The 9106-nt window shown below is 43.3% G+C and overlaps 5 non-coding genes across 5 annotated transcripts; all 5 read right to left on the minus strand.

The window, feature by feature from the left end:
• Positions 1 to 135: 135 nt before the first annotated feature.
• On the minus strand, positions 136 to 207 carry trnap-agg (transfer RNA proline (anticodon AGG)). Its single transcript has one exon. It is a non-coding gene; the product is annotated as a tRNA-Pro (tRNA).
• A 1104-nt stretch (positions 208 to 1311) lies between these two features.
• trnap-agg (transfer RNA proline (anticodon AGG)) lies at positions 1312 to 1383 on the minus strand. Its single transcript has one exon. It is a non-coding gene; the product is annotated as a tRNA-Pro (tRNA).
• Positions 1384 to 2497: 1114 nt separating this feature from the next.
• trnap-agg (transfer RNA proline (anticodon AGG)) lies at positions 2498 to 2569 on the minus strand. The gene has a single exon. It is a non-coding gene; the product is annotated as a tRNA-Pro (tRNA).
• A 2276-nt stretch (positions 2570 to 4845) lies between these two features.
• Positions 4846 to 4917, minus strand: trnap-agg (transfer RNA proline (anticodon AGG)). The gene has a single exon. It is a non-coding gene; the product is annotated as a tRNA-Pro (tRNA).
• A 2275-nt stretch (positions 4918 to 7192) lies between these two features.
• trnap-agg (transfer RNA proline (anticodon AGG)) lies at positions 7193 to 7264 on the minus strand. Its single transcript has one exon. It is a non-coding gene; the product is annotated as a tRNA-Pro (tRNA).
• Positions 7265 to 9106: the final 1842 nt, after the last annotated feature.

A 9106-nucleotide genomic window follows, 5' to 3' on the forward strand; every position in this document is an offset into this window, starting at 1 on the left:
CCACCGAAAAGTGTAAGCCCAGGGGGCGCTGTTGCATATTTTCTGCAATATGCACGAGTTTGGATATTTTTAAGAATTGCGTTTTCAATACTGGGAATTGGTGTGCAACAACGATCTCAAAATTGTTTCTCATTAGGGCTCGTCCGGGATTTGAACCCGGGACCTCTCGCACCCTAAGCGAGAATCATACCCCTAGACCAACGAACCACATAAACAGATATCGCTTGGGTCAATTGTGTAGCTGGTCCAATGATAAACAACAGCTCGACCCCTTCTACAAAATTTGAGGTTCAAAACTTTGACAAATGGAGCGTTGTAGCGTTTTTTGCCGCCTACTTCCGGGGTATGGAGCCTCGCATAGTTCCAAAGATCCATTCTACGGCGTTGGACATCATTAATTTCCATCGCTGGCCGCCGAGTAACTTCCGAGGTTCGAAAGGAAACACATTTTCATCTCTCCTTGACACGATGACGTTTTCTACAAAGGTTAAGGAAAAGAGGCATAAGGAGGCATAAAGGAGGTTAGGAGATTTGACGATTCGTAGAGGCCTACTAGGTTCTATGAATCCCGGAAATTTGAACAAGTTAATCGCGACTTGTGGAGCACCAAGCCCCAACCACAGCAAGATATACCAGAGCCCGTCTACGAATATTATACATTCTCTGGATATACCAGCATCCAGTGCTGAAGTGACAAACATTGCAGTAGCACCGGGTGGCTACTACGAGGTGGTACCAAAAGGGAGCAATTCATCGTTGACTCACATGTTAAACAGGCCGTTTTCACAGTCTTATTAAACCTATTTACAGAGTGGTCCAAAAAAAACATTCTAGTCAGTATGTTTAGTTCATATCTCCATGACAACACTGAGGCAGGTGATTATTTTTTAGGAGGTTGCTTTTTATTTTATTGGTGGTTAAAATGTATGAATAATTTGGGGCGCGGGCTCTTGAGTGACAGCCAACTAATGTTGCTAATTCGGTGTACGTCACCTAGATGGGCGTATCTCATGCCCTTGTTTGGTTAAAGGAAATGAGGTGGAGTCAAACTATTTAGCTACGTTTGAATAACTAAAGTGTTTGGGGTAAACCTACATGAAAGTAGGTGTAGGTTGATGGCAACAAAGAATACCAGCCTGCCAAGTAGACTGCCGGTTTTACACCGAATTCTGCGACCCACCAAAAAGTGTGACCCCAGGGGGCGCTGTTGCATATTTTCTGCAATATGCACGAGTTTGGATATTTTTAAGAATTGCGTTATCAATACTGGGAATTGGTGTGACACAACGATCTCAAAATAACTTTCCGACAGGGCTCGTCCGGGATTTGAACCCGGGACCTCTCGCACCCTAAGCGAGAATCATACCCCTAGACCAACGAACCACATAGACAGACATCGCTTGGGTCAATTATGTTGCTGGTCCAATGATAAACAACAGCTCGACCCCTTCTACAAAATTTGAGGTTCAAAACTTTGACAGATGTAGCGTTGTAGCGTTTTTTGCCGCCTACTTCCGGGGTATGGAGCCTCGCATAGTTCCAAACATCCATTCTACGGCGTTGGACATCATTAATTTCCATCGCTGGCCGCCGAGTAACTTCCGAGGTTCGAAAGGAAACACATTTTCATCTCTCCTTGACACGATGACGTTTTCTACAAAGGTTAAGGAAAAGAGGCATAAGGAGGCATAAAGGAGGTTAGGAGATTTGACGATTCGTAGAGGCCTACTAGGTTCTATGAATCCCGGAAATTTGAACAAGTTAATCGCGACTTGTGGAGCACCAAGCCCCAACCACAGCAAGATATACCAGAGCCCGTCTACGAATATTATACATTCTCTGGATATACCAGCATCCAGTGCTGAAGTGACAAACATTGCAGTAGCACCGGGTGGCTACTACGAGGTGGTACCAAAAGGGAGCAATTCATCGTTGACTCACATGTTAAACAGGCCGTTTTCACAGTCTTATTAAACCTATTTACAGAGTGGTCCAAAAAAAACATTCTAGTCAGTATGTTTAGTTCATATCTCCATGACAACACTGAGGCAGGTGATTATTTTTTTAGGAGGTTGCTTTTTATTTTATTGGTGGTTAAAATGTATGAATAATTTGGGGTGCGGGCTCTTGAGTGACAGCCAACTAATGTTGCTAATTCGGTGTACGTCACCTAGATGGGCGTATCTCATGCCCTTGTTTGGTTAAAGGAAATGAGGCGGAGTCAAACTATTTAGCTACGTTTGAATAACTAAAGTGTTTGGGGTAAACCTACATGAAAGTAGGTGTAGGTTGATGGCAACAAAGAATACCAGCCTGCCAAGTAGACTGCCGGTTTTACACCGAATTCTGCGGCCCACCGAAAAGTGTGAGCCCAGGGGGCGCTGTTGCATATTTTCTGCACTATGCACGAGTTTGGATATTTGAGATATTTTTAAGAATTCCGTTTTCAATACTGTGAATTGGTGTGCAACAACGATCTCAAAATTGTTTCTCATTAGGGCTCGTCCGGGATTTGAACCCGGGACCTCTCGCACCCTAAGCGAGAATCATACCCCTAGACCAACGAACCACATAGACCCGCTTGGGTCAATTCTGTAGCTGGTCCAATGATAAACAACAGCTCGACCCCTTCTACAAAATTTGAGGTTCAAAACTTTGACAGATGGAGCGTTGTAGCGTTTTTTGCCGCCTACTTCCGGGGTATGGAGCCTCGCATAGTTCCAAAGATCCATTCTACGGCGTTGGACATCATTCATTTCCATCGCTGGCCGCCGAGTAACTTCCGAGGTTCGAAAGGAAACACATTTTCATCTCTCCTTGACACGATGACGTTTTCTACAAAGGTTAAGGAAAAGAGGCATAAGGAGGCATAAAGGAGGTTAGGAGATTTGACGATTCGTAGAGGCCTACTAGGTTCTATAAATCCCGGAAATTTGAACAAGTTAATCGCGACTTGTGTAGCACCAAGCCCCAACCACAGCGAGATATACCAGAGCCCGTCTACGAATATTATACATTCTCTGGATATACCAGCATCCAGTGCTGAAGTGACAAACATTGCAGTAGCACCGGGTGGCCACTACGAGGTGGTACCAAAAGGGAGCAATTAATCGTTGACTCACATGTTAAACAGGCCGTTTTCACAGTCTTATTCAACCTATTTACAGAGTGGTCCAAAAAAAACATTCTAGTCAGTATTTTTAGTTCCTATCTCCATGACAACGGTCGGGTGATTATTTTTTTAGGAGGTTGCTTTTTATTTTATTGGTGGTTAAAATGTATGAATAATTTGGGGCGCGGGCTCTTGAGTGACAGCCAACTAATGTTGCTAATTCGGTGTACGTCACCTAGATGGGCGTATCTCATGCCCTTGTTTGGTTAAAGGAAATGAGGCGGAGTCAAACTATTTAGCTACGTTTGAATAACTAAAGTGTTTGGGGTAAACCTACATGAAAGTAGGTGTAGGTTGATGGCAACAAAGAATACCAGCCTGCCAAGTAGACTGCCGGTTTTACACCGAATTCTGCGACCCACTGAAAGGTGTGAGCCCAGGGGGCGCTGTTGCATATTTTCTGCAATATGCACGAGTTTGGAGATTTCAGATATTTTTAAGAATTGCGTTTTCAATACTGGGAATTGGTGTGCAACAACGATCTCAAATTTTTTCTCATTAGGGCTCTTCCGTGATTTGAACCCGGGACCTCTCGCACCCTAAGCGAGAATCATACCCCTAGACCAACGAACCACATAGACCCGCTTGGGTCAATTCTGAAGCTGGTCCAATGATAAACAACAGCTCGACCCCTTCTACAAAATTTGAGGTTCAAAACTTTGACAGATGGAGCGTTGTAGCGTTTTTTGCCGCCTACTTCCGGGGTATGGAGCCTCGCATAGTTCCAAACATCCATTCTACGGCGTTGGACATCATTCATTTCCATCGCTGGCCGCCGAGTAACTTCCGAGGTTCGAAAGGAAACACATTTTCATCTCTCCTTGACACGATGAGGTTTTCTACAAAGGTTAAGGAAAAGAGGCATAAGGAGGCATAAAGGAGGTTAGGAGATTTGACGATTCGTAGAGGCCTACTAGGTTCTATAAATCCCGGAAATTTGAACAAGTTAATCGCGACTTGTGGAGCACCAAGCCCCAACCACAGCAAGATATACCAGAGCCCGTCTACGAATATTATACATTCTCTGGATATACCAGCATCCAGTGCTGAAGTGACAAACATTGCAGTAGCACCGGGTGGCTACTACGAGGTGGTACCAAAAGGGAGCAATTCATCATTGACTCACATGTTAAACAGGCCGTTTTCACAGTCTTATTAAACCTATTTACAGAGTGGTCCAAAAAAAACATTCTAGTCAGTATGTTTAGTTCATATCTCCATGACAACACTGAGGCAGGTGATTATTTTTTTAGGAGGTTGCTTTTTATTTTATTGGTGGTTAAAATGTATGAATAATTTGGGGCGCGGGCTCTTGAGTGACAGCCAACTAATGTTGCTAATTCGGTGTACGTCACCTAGATGGGTGTATCTCATGCCCTTGTTTGGTTAAAGGAAATGAGGCGGAGTCAAACTATTTAGCTACGTTTGAATAACTAAAGTGTTTGGGGTAAACCCACATGAAAGTAGGTGTAGGTTGATGGCAACAAAGAATACCAGCCTGCCAAGTAGACTGCCGGTTTTACACCGAATTCTGCGACCCACCGAAAAGTGTGACCCCAGGGGGCGCTGTTGCATATTTTCTGCAATATGCACGAGTTTGGATATTTTTAAGAATTGCGTTATCAATACTGGGAATTGGTGTGCAACAACGATCTCAAAATAACTTCCCGACAGGGCTCGTCCGGGATTTGAACCCGGGACCTCTCGCACCCTAAGCGAGAATCATACCCCTAGACCAACGAACCACATAGTCCCTCTTGGGTCAATTCTGTAGCTGGTCCAATGATAAACAACAGCTCGACCCCTTCTACAAAATTTGAGGTTCAAAACTTTGACAGATGGAGCGTTGTAGGGTTTTTGCCGCCTACTTCCGGGGTATGGAGCCTCGCATAGTTCCAAACATCCATTCTACTGCGTTGAACATCATTAATTTCCATCGCTGGCCGCCGAGTAACTTCTGAGGTTTGAAAGGAAACACATTTTCATCTCTCCTTGACACGATGACGGTTTCTACAAAGGTTAAGGAAAAGAGGCATAAAGGAGGTTAGGAGATTTGACGATTCGTAGAGGCCTACTAGGTTCTATAAATCCCGGAAATTTGAACAAGTTTTTCGCGACTTGTGTAGCACCAAGCCCCAACCACAGCGAGATATACCAGAGCCCGTCTACGAATATTATACATTCTCTGGATATACCAGCATCCAGTGCTGAAGTGACAAACATTGCAGTAGCACCGGGTGGCCACTACGAGGTGGTACCAAAAGGGAGCAATTCATCGTTGACTCACATGTTAAACAGGCCGTTTTCACAGTCTTATTAAACCTATTTAAAGAGTGGTCCAAAAAAAACATTCTAGTCAGTATGTTTAGTTCATATCTCCATGACTACACTGAGGCGGGTGATTATTTTTTTAGGAGGTTGCTTTTTATTTTATTGGTGGTTAAAATGTATGAATAATTTGGGGCGCGGGCTCTTGAGTGACAGCCAACTAATGTTGCTAATTCGGTGTACGTCACCTAGATGGGCGTATCTCATGCCCTTGTTTGGTTAAAGGAAATGAGGCGGAGTCAAACTATTTAGCTACGTTTGAATAACTAAAGTGTTTGGGGTAAACCTACATGAAAGTAGGTGTAGGTTGATGGCAACAAAGAATACCAGCCTGCCAAGTAGACTGCCGGTTTTACACCGAATTCTGCGACCCACCGAAAAGTGTGAGCTCAGGGGGCGCTGTTGCATATTTTCTGCAATATGCACGAGTTTGGATATTTGAGATATTTTTAAGAATTGCGTTTTCAATACTGGGAATTGGTGTGCAACAACGATCTCAAAATTATTACTCATTAGGGCTCGTCCAGGATTTGAACCCGTGACCTCTCGCACCCTAAGCGAGAAATAAAGCCCTAGACCAACGAACCACATAAACAGTTTTCACTTGGGTCAATTCTGTAGCTGGTCCAATGATAAACAACAGCTCGACCCCTTCTACAAAATTTGAGGTTCTAAACTTTGACAGATGGAGCGTTGTAGCGTTTTTTGCCGCCTACTTCTGGAGTATGGAGCCTCGCATAGTTCCAAACATCCATTCTACGGCGTTGGACATCATTCATTTCCATTGCTGGCCGCCGAGTAACTTCTGAGGTTCGAAAGGAAACACATTTTCATCTCTCCTTGACGCGATGACGTTTTCTACAAAGGTTAAGGAAAAGAGGCATAAGGAGGCATAAAGGAGGTTAGGAGATTTGACGATTCGTAGAGGCCTACTAGGTTCTATAAATCCCGGAAATTTGAACAAGTTAATCGCGACTTGTGTAGCACCAAGCCCCAACCACAGCGAGATATACCAGAGCCCGTCTACGAATATTATACATTCTCTGGATATACCAGCATCCAGTGCTGAAGTGACAAACATTGCAGTAGCACCGGGTGGCCACTACGAGGTGGTACCAAAAGGGAGCAATTCATCGTTGACTCACATGTTAAACAGGCCGTTTTCACAGTCTTATTAAACCTATTTAAAGAGTGGTCCAAAAAAAACATTCTAGTCAGTATGTTTAGTTCATATCTCCATGACTACACTGAGGCGGGTGATTATTTTTTTAGGAGGTTGCTTTTTATTTTATTGGTGGTTAAAATGTATGAATAATTTGGGGCGCGGGCTCTTGAGTGACAGCCAACTAATGTTGCTAATTCGGTGTACGTCACCTAGATGGGCGTATCTCATGCCCTTGTTTGGTTAAAGGAAATGAGGCGGAGTCAAACTATTTAGCTACGTTTGAATAACTAAAGTGTTTGGGGTAAACCTACATGAAAGTAGGTGTAGGTTGATGGCAACAAAGAATACCAGCCTGCCAAGTAGACTGCCGGTTTTACACCGAATTCTGCGACCCACCGAAAAGTGTGAGCACAGGGGGCGCTGTTGCATATTTTCTGCAATATGCACGAGTTTGGATATTTGTAAGAATTACGTTTTCAATGCTGGGAATTGGTGTGCAACAACGATCTCAAAAACTTTTCTCATTTGGGCTCGTCCGGGATTTGAACCCGGGACCACTCGCACCCTAAGCGAGAATCATACCCCTAGACCAACAATCCACATAAACAGTTTTCGCTTGGGTCAATGCTGTAGCTGGTCCAATGATAAACAACAGCTCGACCCCTTCTACAAAATTTGAGGTTCAAAACTTTGACAGATGTAGTGTTGTAGTGTTTTTTGCCGCCTACTTCCGGGGTATGGAGCCTCGCATAGTTCCAAACATCCATTCCACGGCGTTGGACATCATTCATTTCCATCGCTGGCCGCCGAGTAACTGCTGAGGTTCGAAAGGAAACACATTTTTATCTCTCCTTGACACGATGACGTTTTCTACAAAGGTTAAGGAAAAGAGGCATAAGGAGGCATAAAGGAGGTTAGGAGATTTGACGATTCGTAGAGGCCTACTAGGTTCTATAAATCCCGGAAATTTGAACAAGTTAATCGTGACTGGTGTAGCCCCAAGCCCCAACCACAGCGAGATATACCAGAGCCCGTCTACGAATATTATACATTCTCTGGATATACCAGCATCCAATGCGGAAGTGACAAACATTGCAGTAGCACCGGGTGGCCACTACGAGGTCGTACCAAAAGGGAGCAATTCATCGTTGACTCACATGTTAAACAGGCCGTTTTCACAGTCTTATTAAACCCATTTGACTGGTCCAAAAAAAACATTCTAGTCAGTATGTTTAGTTCATATCTCCATGACAACACTGAGGCGGGTGATTATTTTTTTAGGAGGCTGGTTTTTATTTTATTGGTGGTTAAAATGTATTAATAATTAGGGGAGCGGGCTCTTGAGTGACAGCCAACTAATGTTGCTAATTCGGTGTACGTCACCTAGATGGGCGTATCTCATACCCTTGTTTGGTTAAAGGAAATGAGGCGGAGTCAAACTATGACGGAACAAACTAAGATTGCAACGCGCATAAGTTGGAACAACAGGTCTACCTGGATGCTACATCCATTTTATATACTATCCCCTTACGCTTATTTACTGATGAGCCGTTCGTAGTTGCTATGTTACCATACGTACTTGCTGAAGAAACGCAAATCGAAAACAGTTGGATGTACGGAAAGCGAAATGGGACAAACCTCACACCAGGCTGTGCTGCAGTAGTCTTCCAAGTTGATTTTAGCGTCACAACACAACTATAAATGTGTAGGCTACTGTTATGTTATTTATTACATTAAAGCAATAAATCTATGAAGGTATTTGTTAGACCATTCATTGTCAATATTTGCAAATGAATACGATTAAAGGACCAAAATTGGGGAAACAGTCTCCATCAATAATGTATTTATTACATTTTTGGACATTGCTGGACAACGATTCCAAGTTTTAATCGCATAGTTTGGTGAGACAACTCGTGATGAAGGCATGCATAATTGCCCTCCATGGCTGGATTTCCCACACAACCTGTGTGAAACCACCTCAGACACACAGCAAAAACCACAGTGTACATTGTACTCTATGGGTGTACATTTAACACTCACTTCGGGGTATATATAGGTCCAAGAGTTCAGTGTTCGCTGAACACTGTTAGAAGAGCAAAATATGTACTCCAAATTTAGAGTTACATTTGAACACTTTGAGAGTGCAAATGTACTCTATTAGTGGTTCTTTTGGGCACTCATTCAGTGCTTCCTTACACCTGCAGTGTAAACCTAGAACCCCAGAGAGAGAAAATATGTACTCCAAGTCAGTGCTTTGTAGCACTTCGCAGAGCTGATTATTTAATACTTCTAGAGTGAGAATGTACTCTGACTGGTGTACAACCAACACCTTTGAGGTGAATTATCAACACTTCATGAATGAATAGTCTACACATTAGATTCTTGCTGCTGTTGTTGTTACAGTACATACATATATAATATAGTTAACATTATAATTAAAC

The sequence above is a fragment of the Gadus chalcogrammus genome, chromosome 23 (assembly GCF_026213295.1).
Source record: "Gadus chalcogrammus isolate NIFS_2021 chromosome 23, NIFS_Gcha_1.0, whole genome shotgun sequence".
NCBI classification, from domain to species: Eukaryota; Metazoa; Chordata; class Actinopteri; order Gadiformes; family Gadidae; genus Gadus; species Gadus chalcogrammus.